Source organism: Protopterus annectens, chromosome 1.part2, assembly GCF_019279795.1.
Source record: "Protopterus annectens isolate FY-2018-M chromosome 1.part2, PAN1.0, whole genome shotgun sequence".
In the NCBI taxonomy this organism is placed as follows: Eukaryota; Metazoa; Chordata; order Ceratodontiformes; family Protopteridae; genus Protopterus; species Protopterus annectens.
The window spans coordinates 461,067,654-461,095,113 of record NC_056727.1 but is presented as its reverse complement, the minus strand read 5'-3'; positions in this window follow the sequence as shown (position 1 = coordinate 461,095,113).

The window sequence follows — 27,460 nt, the reverse complement described above, 5'->3', positions numbered from 1 at the left end:
GCACACAGAACAGGTAAGAGGTTTCAGGAGTAGATACAGCATCAGTGGAACAACTAAGGAATGGCACAGAGTAAGATGTTTAAGAAATGTAGGTCTAGACTGAAGTGGTAGAATGCACAGAGCAAGAACCGGAGGATGGTTTTCTGCCATCTTTGGCTTGTAATAATGCAGTGATGGATGCAGATGAAATTAACCCCAGTGAAAGGCTGAGGAAAAAGAATATAACAGTACCTTCCACAAGTACACAGGTGTGGGAGAAGCAGAGTTGTGTGAGGACTAAAATGCAATGTGAGGGACAAGGGAAGATGTTGAAAAGTCTGGACAGTGGTGCTTTTGCAGTCCAAAGGACGAGTGTGAAAGGCAATGAAATGAGGTGGGATGGGACTGGGGCAGAAAAGGGAAAGATGGACAGGGCCATTAGCATCTGTCATGGAATGGGTCATGACCACTAACAGATAACCTGATAATTTTGGCAGTCATTTATGCTCCATTTATCAGAAAAGGTCAAAAAGAAGATTACAAGAAAGAGGAATATAGAGATGTAATTTCCTTACTGTCTACGTGTAAAAAGAAAGAAAGAATTGGGAATGGAAAGTTAAGAGATATGGAGAAAAAAGAAATAAAAATGGCGAAGATAAACTGCAACAGGGGGAGTTCACGTATTTTTTTTATTTTTGTTTAAGCTCGTTAGTCAGAATTAACCCAAAGACAATAAAAGGAATTTCTCAGTCTTATTTTAGAATGTTGATGTTGAAAGCAGGAACACCAAACAGCAGGCCATTTAAGTGCACTGAGGAATTTAATAGAAGGAAATAGGTATTTTTTAACTGGACATAGATATAGATAAAAATATAGATATGGATATATAGCTTGCTTTGCTGTTTCTGTTGATGATGAAATTTGCAGGCAGGAGGGGGTGTATCTTTACATGAATTGTGAATCCTGCATAAGGCAGTTCCATAGGTTGTTACTAGCCTAACAACCACTGGGGCTTTTACAAGCCTTGCTGCACACCCCAATCTGTTTGCGTCCAGAGTTTCATGAGCATCTATATGGGGGGGCATGTTAGTAGGGAGGTAACTAAGGAATTGTAGGGGGAGTATAAGTTAGGATAATACTTTTCTTACTGATGGCCTTTGTCCATAAGGGCCATGGTGGCCAGACTGGGGATAAATTTATTATTTGCCATCCAGTTGTCAAGGTTTTATTTGAATAGGGTCAGGGATGAACACTGTTCTACATAGATGGGGAGCCTGTTCCATAGTGTAGGAATCATTTGGGACAACTATCCGTCTCTTCAGCACGTGCTGTTTATGTCACACGTGAAGTTAATTTCCCTGGTGCTGTTTGATTTTGCAAAGATCCCTTGTCAACAGCCTGTAGGAGATGGAATGCAGAGACAGAGTCTTCAGATGATTAGTTTAAGACAGGGTATTCATGTCAAGAATTCCCCTGGTAAGAAACCTTTGTGGGCATTCCAAATGTTGCATGTGTCTGGTTAGATACATGCTAAAGGGGGCTTTGTATTCAATGATAGGTATGATAAGGGCCAAGTATAGTAGTAGTATAACTTCCTTGGACCTGGATACCGATACCCCCACCTGTAAGTTGGGTGACATACAATGATTTTCTTATTATCTTAGCTACATTTTGGTCAAAGGCCAGATTGCTATCTACATATGATCCCAGATCCTTTAGTACTGAGTTGATTCTTTGGGGTATTTTATTGAGAAATTAATTTGGGTTGACATTTTCCCAAAATACATTATAATATGTTTTTTGTACTTAGTTTTAGGCCATGACTTTGGCACCAGTCGTTTGTCTATTTTAAACCCACTTGCAATATGTTGGTGTCCTAGGAGAGAGTCCATAATGGCTCTGAATTTACAGTCATCTGAGAACTTGGTGAGATGGAGGCCTTGAATGTTAGCCTTGACTTCTGAGAAGTAGATATCAAACAAGAGCAGGACCAGTATGGAGCCCTAGGGTACTCTGCTGGTAACCAGTCTCTTGGTGGAGGTGGTCTCACCTATTCTGACTTCTTGGGTCCTGTTTGTGAACCATTTGGCCATCCCCTGAGTTATGTAAGGATTTACATCTATCTCAGACAACTTGTCAAGAATGCCCGAGTGGGATATTGTATCAAATGCCTTAGTCAGGTCAAGATATGCAGTATGCTTTGTTTTACCTTCGTCCATTGTCTTGGTGACTATCTCAAAGTAGACTACTTGGGTAAGTAAGAATGACTAGCTCTTAACACATAAAAACTGGGATGGGTCCAGTAACTGTATTTTGCCAATGTCCTTGTTTATCATTTCCATAATAATTCTTTCCATGACTTTGCGTATTAGGTGTTTTAGATTGATGGGTATAAAGTTTCCTGAATCAGTTGATGGTCTATCCTTGTGGAGATGAATGACCATTGCAGTCTTCCATTCACTTGGAACATAACCTGTTTTAAGGCTGTAGTTGAAGAGTGCCTCAAGTAGCCCTAATAGGTCATGCTTTAGATTGTTCGGGAGGCAACCAGGGATGTTGTGGGGACCCATGGAGATGGTGGTCTTGGCTTTAGCAAGTGCTAACTGTACCTGATCCATGCTGATAGCTGGGTGAAGTATTTTGGAGAGGATTTCACCTGGTGGAGCTGGGGGGGGGGGGGGGAGTGGGAGGTGAAGATTTTGCTGAATTTTTCAGCCACTAGATTTGGTATGTGACCCTGATCAGTAAAGGTTGTACCATTCATCACCAGTTCAGTACAACTCTGTGGGTTACCTCTAAGGTTCCAGGAATATTTGAAGAAGCCCTTCTGATTGTTCTTGGCCTTCAAGGCTGTCTGACCTAATTTTTGGTCTTGTTGGACTTATTTAGACCTCTTTGTTTCTTGATAAGTTGTATAAGAGAACACTTGTCTTTAAGGAAGTTGATTTTGGCTATGAGTTTTCTGCTTTTTTATATACCTTGTTTAGGTGAGGATTCTACCAGTGGATTTGTTTGTAGTGTTACTTTGTTTGTGGGTTTATTTCTTGTAGGTATGTAAGACACTTTGCAGCCATTCACATGTTTGTGTAGGGGCTCTGTGAATGATTCTGCAGTTAGGTGTGGTCTCAGGGTTCGGGGATACTTGAAGTTTGACCACCTTTTAATAGGATTGTGACATCTTCACACTGGGTCAGTAATCAAAGAGCTTGAATCCTCACCACTGACACTGGAGAGGGACGTTTAATTAAAGTACAAATGGATACACTCAGTATTTCCAGATGGAGACCCCTCTGCATCAAGCACAAGTTCCCTTAAGAGCACACAGGGAACACAGTCAGCTCAGGGTCTGTGTGTCTCTATCTGTCTCCCTCCAGGTCCCCAGTAAGACTCCCCACTGGTACAGCTGTAGGAGTAGGTCCTCAGCCAATTGTCCAAGCCAAGTCCACCAGCACCCTCTCTGTGAAACCAGTGCTTCGTGTTCCCACCCCAAGTAGCTGACACACATACTCCTTCAGATTTAATTTTCTCTCACACACACACACACACACACACACACACACACACACACACACACACACACACACACACACACAGGCTGGCACCAATTACCTGCTGTGCACCCTTCTGCCCAGACTATAAGGTAGTTATCACTGCCAGCAGTCAGTTTCTATATGGCTCTTGAAAGGGCATCCAAATTATACGTTAATATTAGTACATATGGTAATGTTGACCAAACAGCCAGGCTTTCAGGAGTGGCAAGAGTTATCACCAAATAAATATATGTAAATACTCTCAAAACTTAAATATTTTCTAAAAAGGACCAACCACAATTAAATTTTAAATATATTTAATAATAAATAATAAAAGAACATGAAAATACTAAAATCTATTTACAATAAACACAGAAAATATTAAAAATAACACCGATGGTAAGTTTCATACAGTTATAGAAAAGCAGCACTTAGCTAGTCTCACTATCTATTCCTGATTGACTAAAACAATTGCTGTTCCAGCTTACTGAATTGAGCAAGGCAAGATGATGTGGGTGAGCGTCTTTCTAGTCAGGTTTCCAAGAACAGACTGCCCCTAAGACTTTAGTCTCCTGTAATATAAAACATTATTTCTATACAGAATGACATCACATACATCTTGTCATCTGACTTCGGGTTCCCATACTATCACAAACACTAGACGCTGCCAGGATTTAGCACCTCTGTGTTAATAATAAACACACAAAAGCATTGCTGAGATCTGCTGCTGCTCCTGGAAGTCATAAAACCATAATATCATTCCACCCTTCCTACAGAAGTGGCAACCTATCTCTAGCACAGACATTGCATCTGTGGCTCCATTCAAAACTGTAGGATAACATCTTTATGACTTAACCCATAAATAATTTAATTTCAAGAATATTTTTTTCCAAAGTCAGGTGGATTAACCTTTTCTCTCCCAGTATATGCTGTTACAATGTATGCATTTAAACAGTTACAATAATGCATGTACATTTCTCTTCCTTGATACATTTTAATACAAGCAAATCTCACAAATATATTTTCAGCACAAGCATCTGTACAAATCAGTTTGGTATACAAATGACATATAATTATTTACAAAATTCCAGCTACCTGTGCTGGCGTATGTTACAAATCCAGTGTCCTACTTCTCCTGGCATAACTGGCAGTATCTCCTATCATCACAAGTATTTAGTTTGCAATTCCTAACTGTTACTGGTTTAGCTGGATTTTCTGTGTTGATTTTTACTTCAGATGAGACAGCATTGTGATCTAACCTCACTAGTGAGGGCATGACATGGGGGGGGGGGGGGGGGGTTAACGCTCTCTCTTGTTGGTGAGTACCAGATCCAATATGCTTGATCCTGTGAACCTATGAACCTGTGGTTTCAGCATGTTTCAGGGTGTTTGTGTTAATAAAGTTGGGGAAGTGTTATGCTTGTGAGTTTGAGGCTGTTTACATTTCCCAGCCTATAGAGGGGTAGTTAAAGTCACCCATGAATAGCTTGTTTTGACTGAAATATGAGGTCCTCTTGTATGTTTAGTTAAAAGTCGCATGACTCTAAGGGCATAGATGTTCACCTGTAGCTAGCCATGATATGGTGAGGGACCTTATCTATAGTGACTTTGGTGAGCTCCATGGTATCATTTTGTTTAACCAACCTGGAGGTATTTGTATTGCTAATGTAGATTGACACCTCTACCTTTGGCTCCAATCTGTGCTGTTGCTGGTCTATATGTGTGGATGGCACTGCAGTCTTTCACTTTTGGTGTACATTATTTGGCATTAAACCAAGGCTTGGTCATGGCACAGATGTCTACATTCTCCAGAGTGAGGAGGGCTTGAAGGGTGTGGAGTTTTCTGTTTGTCTCTGAGCATTCAGCAATAATGTATTAAGGTGGCTTGTAGACCTTTTCATTATGTTGGCAGTTTTCTCTTTTAGTCATTACATAAAAAAGTCCCAAGGGGGTAGATAATGTTTTAGCCAGTATCCAAAAACCTAGGGGGACAGGTGCAGTCCATAACTGGCAAAGCAATGTGGTCTTTTGATCATGTCCTCCCATGCTGACAGATATTGGATCCCCCTGGTGTGACACCCTAACTAAACTAATTATTAAAATCAGTCATTTTATGTTCATACTGTGGTATCATCCTTGGTGAAGGTAGAAAGCTGCTGAATGTAAAGCTAACACCTGCCTGTAACACATATTTCAAGAGATCCTGTATGTCTCTTTTCATTGATAATAATCTAAACTACAATGCCCATATAGACAAAACTATAAAAACAGTAAACAAAAAAATAGGCTCCATGTATAGGATTAAGAAATTTCTAACCCCAACTGCCAGAACAGCCATAGCTCGCACACATCTTCTGTCATCCCTTCTCTATGCATCACCCATCCTCACTAACTTATCCAAATCAAATCTCAACAAAACCACTAAATGTTACAACAATATAGCGAGATTTGCCACAGGCTCAGAATACAGAACTCACCACTGCCACAATCTTCAAAAATTAGATTGGCTAGAGCTACCCAACCAGATCTATTATAACCAACTCATAGTAACTCATAAAATCCTCCACCAACCTTCCCACACCCCCAGTCTAGCTAATATCATTACCCCATATTGCAACCTAGCATCCCTTCGCTCTTCCAGCAGAATGCTAGTACAACCTACCAAAGCCAACAACTCTGCCGGAGAGTCCTTATTCTCTAACACTGCTGGTAAAAAATGGAACTCCCTTCCTGGCTAACTAACCACAAATTGCTCCTTGCCTCACTTCAAAATATCACTAAAGACACACATGCAGACCTCCCAACCGTTCCGAATTACTCGTTTTTTACCGAGTTTTGGGGTCCAAATGAAGGGGTGCCACGATTCCCTAGTGGCACCCCTTCATTTCCGATATTTTTTGCTTTTTTTAAAATTTTTGCACTGTCGGAGCTGACGTCATCACGTACGCAATGATGTCAGCTCCGTCTGGCTACCAGCCAGTCGGAATTGAGCTCAAGGAGCTCACATCATCATTTCAGGCTGGCTGAATTGAATCGCAAGCTGGCTGGAATGGGGAACAGCAGAGGAACTTATGTGCGGCCACAAGCTCGAACAGAACAGCAGAGGAACTTGTGTGCAGGCCAGGAAGCTGAAACGGTGAACAGAACAGCAGAGAAACTTGTGTGCAGGTCAGGAAAGCTGAAACGGCAGAGTTTGCCAGCCGGGAACTTCTCAGGGCAGAGCAGGGATTAATGGCAGGAAGCAATGACAGAGGAATGTGAACTACTCAGGGTAAGGAACCACTCGTTATTCAGGGTGTGTGTGTGTGTGTGTGTGTGTGTGTGTGTGTGTGTGTGTGTGTGTCTCCATTTGTAAAGAATGTTGTCTTTTTTCATGAATGATGGACTTCAAACTTAATTGTATGTAGTGATAATCTAGATCATTACAAAGAATGGATAAAAAGGGACAGCAAATTGGACTTCTTTCTTTGCTGCTAGATACAGCATTTTAAATCCTGCATCTTCTATCTCAAGGCTGCAATAGACTGGTAACCACCAAAAGTCCTGATTTTTTAACTATATACAGCACCTCAGCTATTATTCCTTATTATTCATAACCAGCAGGCATCTCTTTTTAATGCCTTGACACATGAGTGAATCAGAGTATGAAAAGTTTTTTTTTTTAATAAACTATGTTATGTTGCAGTGCTGCATTGCTGGGTGGTGGCACAGACCAGTATTTTCATACAGTGTATCACTACATACAGATACTAATTAATGAATTAATGATATTAAAGTGAGGTAAGCAAATCAGTACAGAAAAGGAAGGATTCTGTAGTCTACAATAACATAAAAAAATCTTAGAAATAGCAATGTCAGTAAAAGCAGACATAATCTGTTTGAAGGATGTAAACAAATGTAAATCATAGACACTTTCAGTACAATATAACACCAGACATATTAAGTGGAATCAATATTTTGCAATCAGTTACCTTCATTTCATAGACTACTTACTCAGTGGAAAAACTGGTTGTTAGCTAGCAATGTGCAAAATAGCTTCTGAGTAATAATTTGCTAAATGTAATGTATCTTTTGTTATGCCCATATTCTTGGTGGCTAGAGGTATTCAGGCTCAAACCCTGTACCTTTGGTACAGGGTAAAAAGAGCCTACTATCCCTAGCCACCACCATTTCTGAGTGAGTGGAGAGCTACGATGAGAAGTGAAAACATTTTATTTCTGCTAACAGTTGAAAGTTATGCTCTGAGCTTTGTCCAGATTTTTTTTGTACTAAGAGTTGAGAGAGCTATGATAAGTAAGAACATTTTTTTTTGTGCTAAGAGTTTAGAGCTATGATAAGAAGTGAGAACACAATTTGTATTTCCCCATTATTGTTTTTGTGCTAACAGTTCAGAGATATGGTGAGTGAGAAGTGAGAACTGAATTTGTATTCCCCCATTATTGGCTTTGTTGTTTGTCCATGTTTTTTGTGTTGAGGTTAAGAGCTATGTTGAGAAGTGAGAAATGAATTCACTAAATGATGGCTATTAAGTTTCAGTCTTCCTATTTTTCAGGCCGCTGCTGATTTGGCATAGTGGTATGTTGTTCTGACTGTAGTGCATAGAGTCCTGGGTTCAAAACCTGCCAGTGAAATGCATGATGGTAGCACATTTTATTCTAGCAACTTTACAAAATTATACAAGCAATGTTTAAAATGTGTCCCTGGTTTTTGACCTTTTGTCCCCCAGTGTGGGTGTGGAAGCAGACTTTTATGATGGAAATGTTCTGAATTGGGCAGTTTTGTCATTATTGGTCCATGTGTTTTGTTTCATTGCCTGCAGTACAAATTACTGGTAAAATGTTCAAACAATAAATTTAAAATGCGCTCTAACATGTGTTGTATTATACAAGGAATATAATTTAATAAAGTCAGGAAGGTGTATAAAGAAAAGAACATATGTATGTTTCTTGTTTTGTGTGCAAGGGGCCAATGATTTGAAAACAGCCCAAAGGTAATCTTTATCCACCACTGGCCAGATGCATTTTCTTTGGATGTGGTGTGGGTTTCAATGCTCTTTCAATGAATGTGAGTTTCAAGGGCGAAGAAGTTTTAATGTCAAGCCTATTTTCATTGTGAGACAGTATTGCTTTGTTTACCAGATGATGTCTTTTAGTGTTTCTGCATTGTTGTGCTGTAAAATGTAAAAATAAAATCCAAATCATTGTAGAAGTAAAGCAGTATGCATACATTAGTGTTAATGGTAAATGGGGTGAAATAACGGGACATTGGAATGGCTACAGGGGGACTCTGGTGCCATGTTTTGGTTGTCTGTTCTTCAGTTTGCGTTCGAAAGCTGGTATCCCACAATTCCATTGGAGTGGGTGGGGTTACATAATTATGTATGCAAATTAGATGTTAATCAGCGTACAGATTTGTACCTATTTTTCATGGGCCTTGTCCAGATTTTTGATGTTTCCAGGTTGAGAGGTATGCACACATGTACAATAACTGGCTATGTCCTTGTCTAAACCCTGACTAAAACTCAAATTATTCAGTCTGAGTTACTTCACTGACTTGAGTTTCAACTAAAGCTTGTCTCAGTCTTAGCTAGTCCCAGTCTAACCCGACATTACTCATATAATCTATTAAACCATCTTAGCTATCTAAGAGAATTTCCCTTTTCTCTCTCCGTACCCTCCTTCAATTAATTTCTTCTACCCCGTTATATTAGCTCTAGCTTCCATTATCAGATCTGTAACCTCTGTTATCAGCCTCTGCTGCTTTCTACCTAACCTGCCCTTCTCTTATCTCATTCTTCCTCTCTTTCTTTATAAATGATCTTCCTTTACTTGTTTCCTCTTCTTATACCCTCATTTCTCTTATATGTTTAATTTTTTTTCTCCCTTTATAGTTTCCTCCACCTCCCACGTTGTTGTTGACTTTCTCTTATCCAAATATAACCTTACTTTGAACCTTTTTTCATTTGGAACCTATTTGTAGTTGTCTTTTTATTTTTGTTAAATTGCTTAATATCTCTGTAAATATTACCTTACTCAGACCATTCTCTTAAATATGTAACCTATGTGTATTTTTCTTTTGATTTTGTTAATTGCTAAATATTACTGTATACTGCATTTTAAATGTTTATCTGCTTGGAGCTTGTCTCCCCGGGCCTCCGCTGAAAATGGATATGTATCCAGTTGGACTTTCAGGTTAACAAATGTAAAATAAAATAAATAAATAAATAAATATAGCCCAATGAGGTATGTCTCAGGTCATTTACACCCACATGGACTATAATAGAAACATATTGGTACCTGGGGCACAGTAACTTGAGTGTGTGCATAATACTGCAGATCATGGCACCAGATAGGCAGCTAACCATTCTGAGTAGAACATTTGTTTGTTGCACAGTGGAGTCCCCAATAACAACTGTATTAGGTTAAGTATATGCTTGCCTTATGGGGTTTGCTGTTGAGGGCCATTGGATGTAGGCTTATGTGAGATGTTTGGTGTTGCTTTCGGTGTGTGATTAAGTGATTGCTGAGGAACAGTGCTGCCATTAGGTGGCTTCGAAGGTGTTTGTGATTTGGGAAGGTTTCTTTCAAGCACCTCAGCATAAGACAATCTGTGTGTGTAGTGAGCAGTGTGTGTGAGAGATACAGTGTGGATATTCCTGACAACTTCGTTTGTATGCGAGATTTTTGTCTCTGAGGAAATTATGTTTTTACATCTTTTGCATACCATGTTATTTTCTTTAATGGATTAACTGGTTGTCTGAGAAAAAGAGACAGTTGCTGCATTGCCTTAGGATGCCCAAATCTAGCAAGCTGTCCACAGAGACATTTGAAAATTGCACATCCATGTCAGTAGTGGTGCTGCGGTAGCGTTGTCGCCTCACAGTAAGATGTTTGTCCTGTTCGATTCTCAGCTAGAGCATCTTCTGTGTGGAGACATGCGTGAATGGGCGTACCTTCATTGAAGGTTGTGCGTCAGGGCTGGCAACTTGGCATGTAAAAAAATCTACTGGCAATCATTAGCGGACCGGAGTTCCGCTATGGCGACCCCTAACCAGGAAAAGCCGAAAGACACAACAATAACATCCATGTTCTTAAGTCCTGTAATAGGGTAGGCTGTTTAGGATTAAGGATTAGGTTTTAACAGGGGTCTCCTAGGGTAGTTTCTGGGGTTAAGGACATGTTGTTATATAATTCTAGGATATGGTTCTGCTATTTGATGCACAAGCTAGCTACTCTAAGCTTATTTCTGCACAGTGCCACACTGTTTAACAGGTATCGGATCTAATCCTAACTTTATAGGTAAATTTAATAGTCTAGGCATTTGCTACTATACAGGGCACTGCTAACCGCTGCAGCCTAGTAGGTGACTGCACTCAAACTTTCCTGATTTATAGCAGAGAAAAAAAACTTGAAAATTGACTCCTATGCCTCTAGTCAATAAACAACCACACTTTGAGCTTTCTGCACTGCTAACAAACCAAGAGAGACAATGTAAACACCTTCTAACATAAGATGGATAATCCTGGAATTTCTTCATATAAAGCACAAGAAATGCATGTCTCACATGCAGATTAAACATCAGACAACTACCAAACAGATGTGTTCCTGGGTAATTCACACTTTTGTAAGGAGATTAGGAGGTATTCAGAACTAGGAAAGCCAACACAAAGAGAAATGACTTTTTTGCCACAAAATTAAATAAATACTTTGAAAATGCTCAAAAACAGTAATGATCATGGTATAAAGCAAATAGAAGTGTAGTAGATCTGAAAATATTCTTAGCTTGGGTGGTGGAATACAAACAAGCAGAAAGACATCTGGAACTGAAGGTGAAGGAGTGCAGTGTTGTACATAGTATGATCACTTGTGGCATCTAAATTTCATTATGACTATTGGATATGGAGGACCTTGTTTGTCCTCTGAGCTAGGGTAATATGTTAAAGATGGCATGTTGCCTAGCTAGAGAGTTTATTAAACACTAAATTAGTACTATCTGGGCCAGCTGCTTTCACATTTCATTAACTTTGACTGAATTAAGAAGTAAGTTATAAAAGTGAGCCTTTAGGTTTGCCATAATTTCACAATAAATGCATGACTGCAGCGTTTTTTTTCCAAAAGTTTGTGAATGATCTTATTTGAAGTAAGAAGAAAAAGTAATATTCCATTTTGAAATAATAGAAACAGGCCAAATAAATTGGGCCTGTTGAGGCCTCTGATGCTAGCTCAGCTGCAGCCTAATCAGAAATGGGAATGGAGGTTGTGAGGGACAGAGCTTAGGACAAGTGAAGACAATGATAAGCTTGTGGAAGAGAATGGTCTGGCCAGGCAGAGGTCATAAAAGAAGACTGACAGGCCATGCTGTCCTGAATTTAGCTGTACAGTCACTTGACCCAGCATTTCATAAATGCAAGGGTCAGGGCCAAAGTATAGAAAGGGGAAAGACCTGATGACCTGGAAGGGTGATCTCTCAATGGGCTGAGAACAAATGTTCTGTTTTCCCACAGTGGTTTCTTTTTCAGGTTTTGTCTTTTCCTCAAGGACAGAAGACATAAGCAGGTTAGATGTTACAGTCACACCAGGCAAATGAACAGGACTGGAAGGATACTTTGGAGGGCATCCACAGTTATTTCCTTTACAACCCAAAGGCACCCATTATTCCTCTCTTTATTCCACCCTCTGTTTTATCCTCTACTGTCTACAGTCATTGAAACAAACTGATCTGGTATGGTGAGGTCCATCCTTACCAATAACAGAACTACAGCTGCAGACTTTTAGTCTTCCAGGCATGTGAAACTTTCTCAGGTGAGTACTAGTACCACAAAGTAAGTTCACTGAAAGCTACTTTCAACACTAATGGACTTGCACTTTCTCCACTCTTGTGCAACCATGGAATTGATATATTACACTTTGGGACATGGGGTCTCCCTCCTCAAGAGAGGTGCAGGAGGTTTGTGATATTGTCACACTCTGAAATTTCCTTCTGCAAGTCGACATAAACTCCAAAAATCCATAACCACAACTGACAGATAAACTTTTAGGTCTCATTTGAAATGGTGGCTTCACACTACAAACCTAATTTTGGGCAATCCATTCCAACTACCCAACATTGTAGTAACTGTCACTAAGAATGCCCTGCCCCAGGGTGTGGAACATTGGCAAAGGCAAACTCTCCAAGGTATATGTTCACAGACAAAAGATAGTCACTGCATCAATTTTTTACAGACGAGGACAGACCTTTTTACACTGTAGGCTTTTCAGGACAGGCTACTTCAAAGTGCTTCTGCCATCCACACCAACACCATGGCACTGGTTTGGTAAGTAATTGGTACAGATCTCACTCCTACCCTCCCTTTGAGAGGCTGTGGGGAATATAGGAATGGACCATATCAATGGAACAGTTTCCTTTTCTGATCACATTCCTGGGAAACTAATTCTCTAGCAGACAGGCTAAATTGTTATGGTGTCTCAGTGACAGGGAAGATATCCCTTCATTGGGGGAAGCCTCACTGCATCCTGTTTGCATCCTCAACCACCACTAAGGATGGCAATGTCTCTTACATCTTACCTTCCATAGGGGAAAATCACAGGTATACCGTCATCTAGAAATGACATCCAGGTCTCCTTTATGCTTTCTCCAAATGTCCTGTTATCGCAAAGTTCCTAAAGAAAGCCAGGCAGTACAAATCTATAGCCATTCCAATAGTTCCTTTTTGGTCTTGACAAGTGTGGCTTCTTCTACCTAGGCCTTATTTTCTGGAAATGCCTGTGAATCTGCAGCCCTTCAGAATCCCACCCCCACCCCCACTGAGCCACTTATCCAACAAGTCCTACCTGGACCTAAATTCCTTGTGCCTATCTACATGGTTACTCCAGTTCTAGTAATAGTCAGGGACATTTCATACCTTTCATAGGTTCATAGATTCATACGTTGGTACTAGGCTATCAGCCCTAGGGCCTGTACAAGCCTAGCCATAACAATTCCCTGGCTATTTCTTCCCACAATATTTACTTCCCTGAACCCCTGTCTAGCAGGGTGACTGACGTGATCCCCGGGGTAAATTTCCTATCTCCCATCCAGTCGTCAAGGTTCCTTTTGAAGAGGGCCAAGGAGGCGCTCTACTTGACATGTATGAGTAGTCTATTCCAGAGTATGGGGAGTCTCTGGGTCAGGAACCTATCCCTCCAGCATGTTTTGTTCATTGTGATAACAAGGTTTAGGTCCCTGGAGCATGTGGCTCTGATGGATTGGGATTTCTTTAAGTGTAGCATGTCCAGCAGCTCTGGATTTGACATGGCCTTGCATGTTAAGCAGAGATCACTTCTAAGTAGATGATATGCGACAGAATATAGCTGGAGTTTTTGTAGTCGGTCAGCATAGGGCATCTGCTTTAGGCCTGTGATTCTTTTAGTGAGATGTTTCTGTGGCCTTTTCAGTTGTTGCAGATATCTTGTGAGGTACATACCAAATGGGGCATTGTACTCTATGATGGGTCTAATGAGGGATGAGTACAGTGGGACAATGACCTCCTTTTTTCTGGATGAAAAGTCCTTAGTGATGAGGTGTGCCACATAGAAGGATTTCCTGACTGTTGTGGCGATGTGGTTATCGAAGGTGAGACCACTGTCCACCTGTGTTCCTAAGTCTCTTATCATACTTTTGGTGTTTAATGTACTGCCACCTATGTGGTAATTCATGGGTACATAGTTTTTCCCAAAGGGGATAACTATACACTTCTTGGCATTGAGCTTGAGCCCATGGCTCTGGCACCAAGCATCTGTTTCTGTAAGGCCCTTTTGTAGAATATCCACATCTTTGATGAGGATGGACTTGACTTAGTGTTGCATATGGATGAGCAAGTCAATCCTTGTTAACATGTCCACCTTCCATTCTCCTGCATTAGTGCAGACATGGTTTACAGGATTCTTGATGATTATACATACTGTTTCTGATCCATCTTAGTGTGGCATAACACAGATTTAGAAAAGAAGCTAGTTTGGAGAGCATTATGGAGTAAACTGGGAGGGGATAAAGTCCTGGGACAGTTTCAGATGTAGAGCTTAGTAAAAGGTTATTAATTTAGCCCTATTGAAGAGAGTGAATCTGCTCATCCATACCTAATGTAATTATAGGTTCATAGGTGTGTACTAGGCTAATGGTCCTGGAGCATTTACAAGCCTAGCCCATAGTATTACCCAGGCATCATGCCACCTGACATTAGCTCCCAGTGACTCTGTTGAGTAGAGCCATTGGAGTGATCACCAGGGTGAATTTTCTATTTCCCATCCACTCATCAAGATTTCTCTTGAAGAGGGCCAGTGAGGTGCTCTGTTTGACATGTATAGGAAGTCTATTCCATAGCATGGGCAGTCTGTGGGTTATGAACCTATCCCTCCAACAAGTTGTGTTGATTGTGGTAATGAGGTTGAGGTCCCTGGAGAGTGTGGTGCGGAGGGATTGGGATTTCTTTAGATGTAGCATTTCTAACAGAGCTGGGTCACACATGGCTTTGTAAGTCAAGCAGAGATCGCCGTTAAGTAGGCCATATGAGACAGAGAATAGTTGGAGTTTTTTGAGTCTGTCCATATAGGACAAGTGTTTAAGGCCTAGGATCATCTTTGTGAGGTACTTTTGCGGCCTCTCCAGTTGTTGCAGGTGTCTAGTGAGGTACATACCAAATGGGGAAATGTACTCGATGACTGGCCTAATGAGGGAAGAATAGAGGGAGACAATGACCTCTTTCTTCCTGGGTGCAAAACCCTTAGTAATGAGATGTTCCACACAGAAGGACTTTCTGACCACAGTGGCAATGTAGTGGTCAAAAGAGAGGTTGCTGTCAACCTGTGATCTAAGATCTATTGTAATGCCTTCTGTGTTCAGTGGTAATTCATGAGAACCGGGTTTTTCCCAAAGGGGATAATGACACATTTTTTTGGCATTGAGCTTAAGGCCATGGTTCTGACACCAGTCTTGGGGAGTTAATAAAAGCTCCTAACTTGCAATCGTCTGTGAACGTTGTCAGCCAGTGTCCCTTCTTGTTAGCCTGGACTTCAGAGAAGTAGATACCAAACAGGAGAGGACCCAGGACCGAACCCTGTGGGACTCCACTTGTGACTGGTCGACAGTCTGACTTGGAGTCAGCTGGTTTCACATTGTGGGTTCTATCTGTGAGCCAGTTTGCAACCCACCTAGTGATATAGGGGTTGATGCCTAGATTACTGAGTTTTTCTATGATTCCAGAGTGTGGATTGGTATCAAAGGCTTTGCCCAGATCAAGTTAGGCTGTATGAACCACCTTGCCTTCATCCACAGCTCTAGTGACTGACTCAAAGAAGTCGATCAGGTTGAGCAGGCATGATCTACCCTTCACAAAACCAAACTGTATGGGATCCAGAGTTTGGAGATTCCCTATATCCTTGTTTATTGGGTCCATGCATATCAGACTCATCAGGCTAATGGGGCGATAGTTCCAAGGGTCTGTAGTCACTCCTCCTTTGTGGATAGGGATGACTGTAGCAGTATGCCACTTGGTAGGGACAAAGCCTAAGGTGAGGTTGTGATTGAACAGGGGACACAGGTATTGTGCCAGTTCACTCTGTAGTTCATGCAGAATACAGCCAGGCATATTGTTAGGTCCCATAGAAGCTGTATTCTTGGTCTCGGACAGTGCTGTTTTCAGCTGTGCAGCAGTAATTCTGGGAGCCTGGCAATCTGCTTGCAATTGTGATTTGTCCTTTGGGGGTAAAGTTGGCACTGAATCTGCCGGCCAGTATATTGGCAATATCTATTGGCTCGGTATAGGAGGTACCATTGTGCCGTAGCTCAAAGCAAATCTGGGTATTGCTGTGGAGATGCTTTACATAACTATAGAAGGCCTTGTGGTTGTCTTTACTATCTGCTGCAATTCCGTTTTCTTTTTGATGAGGGATCTCAACTTTTTGTTGAGGCTGATAAGGGTGTTTTTCCAATCTTGGGACTTCACCTTATTCCACATCAGTTTCTTCCTTCTGTTGTAGAGTTTATTTATGGCAGGGGACCACCAGATTGGCTTCCGTTTTTTTGGAGGAGAGCGTCTTGGTTCTATTGGGTGTGGTGAGATCCATGCATTTGTGTACGCGTTTGTACAGTACATTGGTGTATGATTTGGCAGTCATGCAACTATTCTCCATTTGCATGGGTGCTGGGGTGGGGGGGTGGGAGGGATGTGAATTTCCAAGGTGATTAGTTTGTGGTCAGGTCTAACCAGGGAAGAGTTGACTACTGGTGTAGAGCAACAGTCGCCCATGTTAGTAATGACCTGGTCAAGGATGTTGCTACCTCTAGTGGGGGTAAGAACGAGCTGGTCCAGAGCATTGGAATTAATGAATTCTAGGAAACGTTGGGCAAGTGTATTGGTACATGAGTAGTTTTCCCAGTTAACGGAGGGGTAGTTGAAGTCACCAACTGTAAGAGTGTTAGGTTGGACCCTAATATTCTCCAGGGTGCTTAGGAGCATGGAGTGTGAGCCCTGGAACATAGTTGGGGACCTATAGCAGGCTATGACCTGAATCTCTGTCTTACCCAACGTTAGCTGCACCTGAAGTATCTCTGATGCATTATGTTGGTCTACCAGTCTGGAGGTGTGCACATCCTTTATGAATATGGAAACACCACCACCTTTGGAGCTTTGGTCCAAGTTCTGGGGCTGAAAGGTGTGGAATGAGTTATAGCCTAGTAGTGCAGGTGAGCTTTTTGCTGCTTTGAACCAGGTCTCTGTTGAGATTTAGACTGCTAGCATTGAGCAGCATGACCCTCAGATTGCATTTGTTTGTAGCTGTTATGGTGGTAATTTGGTCTTTGGAGCACAGCCTAAAAAAGACGCTATAGGGGTGGCAAGAGCTTTGGCCAATATCCAGAAGCCCAGGGGTGACAGTAGCAGGCCATCTCTGGAAAAGCATAGAGGTCTGTCAGTCAGATTATCCCAGGCAGATAGGTACTGGATCCCCTTGGAATGACACCAGAAACTTAGCCAATTGTTGAAATCAGTCATTTTCTACTTTTACTGCGGTATCATTCTGGGTGATGGTCGGATGCTTCTCAGGGTAGGGTCATACCTGCCTGGGCTACATAATCCGAGAGCTCCTCCATGTCTCTTTTCATGTAGTCCAGTGAGGTACATCTCAGGTCATTCACACTCAGATGTATAATGACAGAGTCATATTTGTACCTGTTGTTGATACTGGCACCTGACAGGCAGCTGACTGTTACTTTCTCCTTATTCAACCTTGTGAGTGGGACATCAGTGTGCCTCACTATTGAGTCACCTATGACTAGTATGTTGGGCATGCTGTTTTGTCCTAGGGGCTTTGGTTGAATGGCACACTTTTTAGGAGAGTTATGTGTCTTGTGATTAGTGTTGTGTTGTGGTGGTCAAGTGCGTTTCCGCCTTGGAGGCCTCTGCTGTTTGGGTAGATTTTTATTGAGAGCCTCCACGAAGGTGGATGTGTGGTTTGTGTTTTTATGTGAAGGCAGTGCAGGTGTGTGGTCTGGAGGGCTATGTATTCTGTGTGGTGTGGTGCAAGTTTTGACCTTCTCCTCTTGACCAGCTATTCCGGTCTTGGCTGGAGAGTGTGTGGCCTCCAATTTGGATATATAAGTGCATCTCTCACAAGTCTGAGTGTTGGGAGGTAAGAGGAGAGGGCTGTCAGTGTAGATGAGGCAGTTGCTACATTGCCTCAGGATGCCCAAGTTCAGCAGGTTAATAGGCGAAAGCACAGTGAACTGACCTTTAGACATGCCTGGTGGGATGGGCATTAATAATAAGTACTGGAGCTGTTTACTTGTAGAACATTTAGTGCTGGTAGCACTTTTGTGTGCTACAATAATTGCTAGAAGAACTCTGGTAAAGTGCTAGACTAATAAGCTAGTAAAAGTGCAGGAGAGGAGAGAACTAGCTGGTCTAAGGGAAAAATTGAAGAGCAGACTTTTTGGCACCGAATAGAAGCTTTCAAACGGTCCTGGATACAGCAAATCTGTATCTGGACTAGACTAGCTACACGAAAGGCAGGAAACAAGCACAAACACGAGCTTTTAAACCAGAAAGTTGAAAGAGTTGGAAAAACTGCCCAAATGGCCAATAAACTACAATTTCTGGGCCAGAAACTACTCCTGTTGTGGTACATAGGCTACCTAGTGCTTACGACTCCCACTGATAAGCTAGAAAGCTTCCCTCCAACAAAGAAAGGCTTGGGGGGCTCAGAAGCTTACAGACAGTCCTGGATACAGCAAATCTGTATCTCGACTAGACTAGTAACAGGAAAGGCAGGAAACCAGCTTTTTTTTTGTTTTTTGTTTTTTTTGTTTTTTTTTTAGTAAAGTGGAAAGGGAGAAATGAGGAACAGAAGATAATTCAAGGTTAAGAAACTAAGTGGGTTGGCCTTCTCAAATGTTCTTTCTGTATTAGGTAGAATGAGCTAATGACACTAGACTGGGAGGAGTGTCCCAGATCAAATTTACAGTAGGGACAGGCAACTGCAAACCCACCAAGTATAACAACAAAATACCAATAAGAAGGGAAGATGAGAAACTATTTTAGGCAGAAAACATTACAGAAATGTTTTCACAGCAGAAAAACAGCAGTATAAGTATATAACTTTTGTTTTCCTACCACTTTATTTAAATTTCAGCAACTTTAATGTCTTAATTATAGAATAGCATGGTTTCAAAAAGGGCCATAGTACAATAACCACTGTACTCTGCCTCACAAAGCAGATTCTTACCAGCATGGGTCTTGGCAAACTAATCAGTGCAGTCTTTATTGACTTGGCAAAGGCTTTTGATTCATTACAGCACCCTGTCCCTTTACAAGAACCAGCATTTTATACCCTTTCTTCTACTTGTCTTGAATGGATGCCTATCTATTTAGATGATCATTCACTAAAGTCAGAATGGGGAACTCTATCCCATTCTCAATAAGTTATTCTTGGAGTTCCACTGAGTTCTTTACTTGATCCTGCTTGATTAATATTTTTTTATTAATTATTTTTGATTCAGCTTCCCTCTCAAAGACTTTTGATTCAGTACAGCACCCTGTCCCTTTACAAGAACCAGCATTTTATACCCTTTCTTCCACTTGTCTTGAATAGATGCCTAGCTATCTAGATGATCATTCACTAAAGTCAGAGTGGGGAACTCTATCCCATTCTCAATAAGTTATTCTTGGAGTTCCACTGAGCTCTTTACTTGATCCTCCTTGATTAATATTTTTATTAATTATTTCTGATTCAGCTTCCCTAGCATCCCACACTTATTTCATGATGAAGATATCAATATCTGTGATTTTAACTTTTTGTTTATCATCCAAAAGATCCATATTCAAATATTGCCTTAAAGATGTTCATTCTTGATTTAATGCAATGGGTTTATTAAGTGCCAAGAAAACTAGATCCATGCTATTTAGCACGGCTATACATTTATCTCAAATTTCTTGCAGACTGGTTTGCCCCCACTCCAGCAGGGAACAATTTATATTTTTAACAAATCATATACTTAGGTTTGTCTTCATCAGCATCCTGCTTTCTTTTCACATCGTAATTATTTTGGTGTAGACAAAAAAAAAAAAACATTTCTAGCCACTCATTACTCACTTGCTCACCTATAAACTCCTAAAGTTGGAAGCACTATAGGAAAGAGTAAGCTTCTACCTATCTTGGATTTTCGACTCCTGCTTATTTCATCAGGGTTTTACATCAACTACCACACACTTCTAACATTACTAAAATCTGTAAATGTATGACTAATGCATCTAGGTTAGGATTCAATCCTTAATAAAACAAACAATTTACATACTACACTTCCTGGATCTGCTCCCGTGCATTCAGTACATCGAGCACAAGAGGCCTTCAGCACTCGCTGTTTCCGTTGCAGGTACGGGTTTTACGGGATCAGGTTGCTAGCCCAGTGCCAAACCCTCCTCAGAAGGTGCACCACACACTCACACCAAAAGCCAGTTTAGAGTGTCCACACCACTTACTGCATATGTTTGAAATGTGGGAGGAAACTGGAGCACTCAGAGGAAACCCACACGAACGCAGGTAGGATATGCAGACTCCACACAGAAGGCACTCCAGCCGAGAATCGAACCGGAAAACCTCTTGCTGTGAGATGACAGCAATAACCACTACACCACTGTACCTCCCGCATACTAAACTTAGCTGAATTATAATTTTAATGTTGTTATATAAGCTCTTCTTCTCAATAGTTTTCACCCTCCTGGCTGCTTTTCTGCAACTAAGCCATACAGTAAAGGCATAAAATCATCTATTGCTAATTCCTTCACCCTGCATATTCTACAATACTATTTACAATGCTTTCAAGAAAAAGTCTTAGTACGGTCCTGCATTATGGATCTCAATTCTGCTGAACCTTGGACCCCAGCATACATTAGAGGAATTCAAATCTATTTTGATCAATCACCTTTTAGAGAATACACATTGTAATTATCACTATAATTAATTAAGCAGTCGATGTTGTTTGAGGAATGCAGCGCTCTGAGATTTGAAACCAATCTTATTAGTGTCACTCTATGATCATACTACAATTTATTGTTAGTCCACTAACTGGAATAGCACTACAGGGTTTGTACAGCTGGGCTTGTGCTTTGGGCTCATCAGATCTCTGGTCTGAGGGTTTAACTGTCAGAGGGTTATACTCAAAACGACTGTCTGCATTTGCAGGCAATTCACTTTAAGTCTGTCTCTTGTGTTCTTTCTGAAGTATGGCATCACATTAAAGGTGTCATGTAGTCGAGCTTTGTCAATGACCAAATAAGTGCTAAGACAGTCCCTTTTGTTTACAGTACCTTTGAGTAACATGTTGAATAATACATTTTTGAATATTCATTTAATCTACATGATTTGACATTAAATAAATTGCTGCAGACATTTCTTTCCAGGATTTTGTGTATTTATTTGAAGAAAGACAGGAAGGTTGTAGCTTATCCTGAGAAAGACAGAAATGGTTCGTGACTGGAAAAAAATCCCCCTCACACACACTACCTTAGTAATGGGTGCTAACTGTAACCCTAACACTGCCCCTTCCCCCAACCCTAACCCTACCTTAACGTCATTAAAACCCTCCTGTAACACTGCCATTGCACAAGACAGACTCAGACACACAAACATTTACAAACATACACAAACAACACTACAGCTATCCCCTAACCTAACCATTAACTTTACCGTAAAATACACAAACTCACACACAAACACACAATACCTATCCTTCACTCATCGCCGACCCTAATTCACACAGACACACGCGCACACACACACACACACACACACACACACACACACACACACACACACACACATGCTCTCACCCTGACCTTAACTCACACGGACACACACACACACACACACACACACGCTGTCACCCTCCCAACCCCACTAACCTGTATTGACATTCCATACCATCAACATATCCACTGTTTGGCCATCCATACTGTCGACATTAAATCACACCCCTACATTTGTCGATCAAATGTACATTTGGTAAAATGCAGGGAAACCATATATAGATGTATAGGTATGTGTGTGTGTGTGTGTGTATATATATATATATATATATATATATATATATATATATATATATACACACACACACACACACACACACACACACACACACACACACACACAATAGTTCCCGGGATCAGTGGTGGCTCACCCTTTGTGGAGTGAGATAACTGTTGCTGTGTGCCATTCAGTGGTCACAAAGCCTGATGTGAGACTATGATTGAAAATGCTTAGGTGGGGAGCCACTTCATTCTGAAGTTCTTGTAAAAAGCAGTCTCAGATGTTGTCTGGTCCCATGGATGCTGTGTTTTTGGTTTTAGAGTGCAGCTTTTACCTGCATAGATGTGATTACAGGGACTCTGCATTCTTCCTGTATAGATATAGGCGCTTTAGGGGGTGAGGGGGTGGTAAAGTTAGCACTGAACCTATCTGCCAGGATGTTGGCAATATCAGTTGGTTCTGTAATTTTCATGCCGTTGTGCTGTAACTTAAGAGCAGATCTGGGTGTTGCCATTGAGATTCTTGACATAGCTATAGAATGCTTTGTGGTTGCCCTTAGAATCAGTGGTGATTTTGTTTTTGTAGCTAGCTTTGGAAAATCTTATAAGGGATCTCAGCTTTTTACTGAGGCTGACCAGGGAGCTCCTCCACTCATGAGATTTTACTCTCTTTTGCAACAGTTTCTTCCCTCCATTGTAGAGTTTGTTTATGCAGGGGAGCACCAGATTGGCTTCCTTTTTTCGAGGACAGCGTCTTGGTTCTGTTTGGGACAGCACGATCCATGCACTCCTGTAATTCTTATAGAGTGCATTTGTGTAGGATTCAGTAGTCGTAACTGTATTGTCCATCTACATGGGTGTCATGAAGTTCGCCACTTCTGTCTTAAAAAGGATGAGGTTGGCTTTGGAGAAAATGTTTACTGTGGTTTCCTTAATGGTGGGTGGGATGCAGATATCTAGGGTGATTAGCTTATGGTCGGTTCTGACCAATGAGGAGTTGACTTCAGGTGTGGAACACCAGTTACTCATGTTGGTAATGACTAAGTCTAGGATATTGTTGCCCCTGGTGGGGGTGTGGATAAGTTGATCCAGGGCACTGGAATTTGTGAATTCCTTAAAGCGTTGAGTGAAGGAGTTGGTACATGAGTAGTTTTCCCAGTTAATGGTGGGGTAGTTGAAATCGCCCATTATTAGGGTCTTTGGTTGAACCCTAATATTTTCCAATATATGAACCTATGAACCTAATCAAGAAAAGAGGAGTGAGAATCCTGGGGCATGGTGGGGGATCTGTAGCAAGCTACAATTTGAATTGCAGTTTTGCCCAGAGTTAGTTGCTCTTGGATAACCTCAGATGCATTATGCTGCGCAACTAGCCTGGAGGTGTGGATATCCTTAATGAATATGGACACACCTCCGCCTTAGGTGTTCTGGTCCCGTTTAGATGGCCGAAAAGTGTGGTATGAGTTATAGCCTGGTAATGCAGGGGTGCTGTCTGGAGCCTTGAACCAGGTCTCAGTCAGTGCACAGATATCGATGTTCTCCATTTTAAGGAGTGCCTCAAGTGAGTGCGTTTTGAGATTTAGACTTCTAGCATTGAGTAGCATTACCCTCAGTTTTTGCTTGCCTGTTCCTGTTACAGTGGTGAATTTGTCATTTGAACCTTGCCTACAAAAGGCACTATATGGGCAGCAAGACCCTTAGCCAGTATCCGCAATCCCAGGGGAGACAGGTGCAGGCCATCTCTGGCAAAGCATCGTGGTCTGTCGGCCATGTCGTCCCAGGCAGGCAGATACTGGACCCCCTTAGAATGACACCAGAAGCTTTGCCAATTGCCTTGTACTGTGGTATCATTCTAGGTGATGGCAGGATGCTACTCAGGGCTAGGGTCATACCTGCCTGGGCTACAAGATCGGAGAGCTCTTCCATGTCTCTTTTCATGTAGTCCAGGGAGGTACATCTCTGGTCATTCACATCAACATGAACAATGACGGAGTCATATTTGTACATGTTGTGGAGTGACCTGAGTGCGTGGGTTATGTGGTGGATCCTGGCACCCAACAGGCAGCTGACAGTAACCTTCTCCTTGTTTAGCCTGGTGAGTGGGACATCAGTGTGCCTGACTATAGAGTCACCTCTGACTAGTGTGTTGGGTATGTTGTTTTGCCTTATGGGCTGTGGTTTATTGGCACACTGAGTCTGTGGGCTATGTGCCATTTGGGTTGCATTGGGGGGGGGGGTGGAGGTTGCCTGCATTTCTGTTTTGGAGGTCTCTGTTGATTGAGCAGATTATTATTTAGAGCCTCTGCGAATGATTTTGTGTTTCTATGTGTGGGTTTTGTTGGTGTAGGTTTAGTGGGACTATGTGATGAGTGTGGTGTGGTGCAAGGGTTTACCTTCTCCTCTTGACTGTCAAGTTCAGTCTTGGTTGGAGAGAGCTTTACCTCCAGTTTTGCTAGATAAGTGCATCTTTCACAGGTTGTGGTGTTGGGTGGTAGGAGGAGAGGGTTTTCTGTGTACAGAAGGCAATTGCTACATTGCCCCAAGATGCCCAGATTCATCAGATAGGCAGGATATATATATATATATATATATATATATATATATATATATATATATATGGATCTACTACTATTCACCGAAAGCACATTTCACTGAAACACATTTCACCGTGCACTTTTCACCGAAAGCACATTTCACCGAAACACATTTCACCGAAAGTTGTACATGGCCTTTTCCCCACTGTAGTGCGACACTGGAGTTAGTATATATAGTAAGGGGGGTGTGGGGGGCACCGCCCCCCATATATTTTATTTTGAATAATATACATGGATACATGTAATTGCAATACATTACTGTTCTCTGACAATAATATATTCATAAAATATGTGGGGCGCTACGGCCCCCACACCCCCCATGTTGGGGGGCAATGCCCCCATACCCCCCTTACTGTATATACTAGTTCCAGGGTCGCACTACAGTGGGGTAAAGGCCATCTACAACTTTCGGTGAAATGTGTTTCTGTAAACTGCGTTTTCGGTGAAATGAGCTTTCTGTGACAAGTGCACTCTAATTTGATTTTCGGTGAAATGTGCTTTTGGTAAATAGTAGTAGATCCATATATATATACATATATCTATCTATATATATATATATATATATATATATATATATATATATATATAGGTTCATAGGTTGGTACTAGGCTATCAGCCCTAGGGCCTACACAAGCCTAGCCATAACAATTCCCTATATATATATATATATATATATATATATATATATATCAATATATATATATATATATATATATATATATCTATATCTATCTATATATATATCTATCTATATATATATATATATATATATATATATATATATAGCGAGAGAGAGCTACTTTTCAAAATCAAAACCATTTAAGCATTTCTCTATTTGGATTCTTAACAGTCTTGAAGTTTATAAGGTCAAGGGGCATACAGAGCAGTCCTGGAGTCCTGGAAGGAGCTTGGTTTATGCCATCCAGGAAGACACTGTGTACCCTCATTTTACTAGTTGACACACAATTTTGGTGCCAGTTTTATAGATCTTTCAGTGAGAAAACTGAAAACTGCCAAGAGCCTGAGTAATAAATGCGATACAATCTTTCCTCTGCTGGCTCTACTTGTCCCTGCCCCCCCCAACCCTACTCAATCCTTCAGTCCGTCTTCCTCTTCTTCTTCTTTCGGCTTTTCCCGGTTAGGGGTCGCCACAGTGGATCACCGTCCGCTCATGATTGGCAGTGGAGTTTTACAGTGTCGAGTTCCCAGCCCGACGCCCAACCTTTCACAGAAAGCACACGCTCACACTCACGCTGAGGGCCAATTTAGTGTGTCCAATCCACCTACAGCATGTCTTTGGCATGTGGGAGGAAACCGGAGCACCCGGAGAAAACCCACGCGACCACAGGGAGGACATGCAGACTCCGCACAGAAGGCACCCCAGCTGAGGATCGAACCGAAGAACTTCTTGCTGTGAGGAGGCAACGCTAACCGCTGTACCACCTTGGCTGCCCTCCTTCAGTCCCTCTTCCAAAATTCTTAAACTCAAAATACATCTCCAGCTGCTTACACCTTCCTATGTTTCACTGCCACTGCATAGTCTCTCTCTCCCATTTTACCCTTCTAGTCTTCCCCTGATATTACTCTAAGCCATTCCAGCTCATTCCACCATCTGGGAATGTCTGCTATATATCTGTTGGCATACTCAGCAATATGTGATAATTTCTGTGAGTTCATAAAATGTATCTGTTTTGAACTTATTACTATCTGAATATAAACAAAACGAAAAAGCCGGTAATACTCGTTCAATGGTTCACTCACCAAAAGGAAGCACAGTAATGGTAGAAACAAAAGTAGTGAACCAACCACCAGGACCTGTCAGCAAAGTACTCCTGTAGCTCAAAAAGCTGAAACCAATGAAGGTAAATCGCCAAACTGTAGAACCAAACTGTCCATACACTGCATGTAAGGCGGCAATGCCTATGATGATGTACAAAAGATGCTACTCCGTTGTAAAAATGAGCAATCTTTTAATGATGAACAGAGAAAATAAGCGCTTTCACGCGGTAAAACCACGCTTCTTCAGATTTCATTAGTACAATGTATCAACCTAGTTATTTATACCGCCAAAGGCGGGAAAATCAAACAATTAACAAACCACTTAGTCAGTTAAACAAATTGTAAACAGGTTGCTAAGCAACTGTTACATTACAGATACACCAACGTTAAAAAACGAACGCAAAAAGCATGTATATGTAGCATAAATGCATAGTATAAGCATAAAAACATGCTATATTCCTAAACAAACTACTTTTGTGTTGGGGTCCGTTTCTTGAAACATAGTTTAGATTTACATTCCGGTCCCCTAAAACCAATATTCAGAGGGTGAAACCCTAAAAGACATGTTCACGCTAAAAAACCATAGCAAAGTAAACCCGAGCATTGAGAGCTTGATGATCGGGACAATCACTTGGGTTCATCCATTGTAATTAGGGCTACAATTACTAATCCAATGAATACATAAACATTCATCAAGTAGTCAATAAAATCTTGAGCCTAGAAGTTTTTTTGCATTAAGTGTGTTGCTGAATAAGTATTCCAATACGACAACATCCGCGTTAAATAAACGCGGATGCGGGAGGCATGGGCAGACACATAGATATATAATATACACATAAACCCATACTATATTCCTAAACAAGTTAGTTGTAAATTAAAGTCAACTGCATAGAGCGTTATTCGGCTTCTATTCATATCCTCCTGAAGCCAGTGTTCAGAGGCTAAACCTCCAAACAGTATATTTAGTATCAGAAAGCCATGACCAATAGATCCAAGCATTAAAAGCATAATTGCCGTGCCAGTCA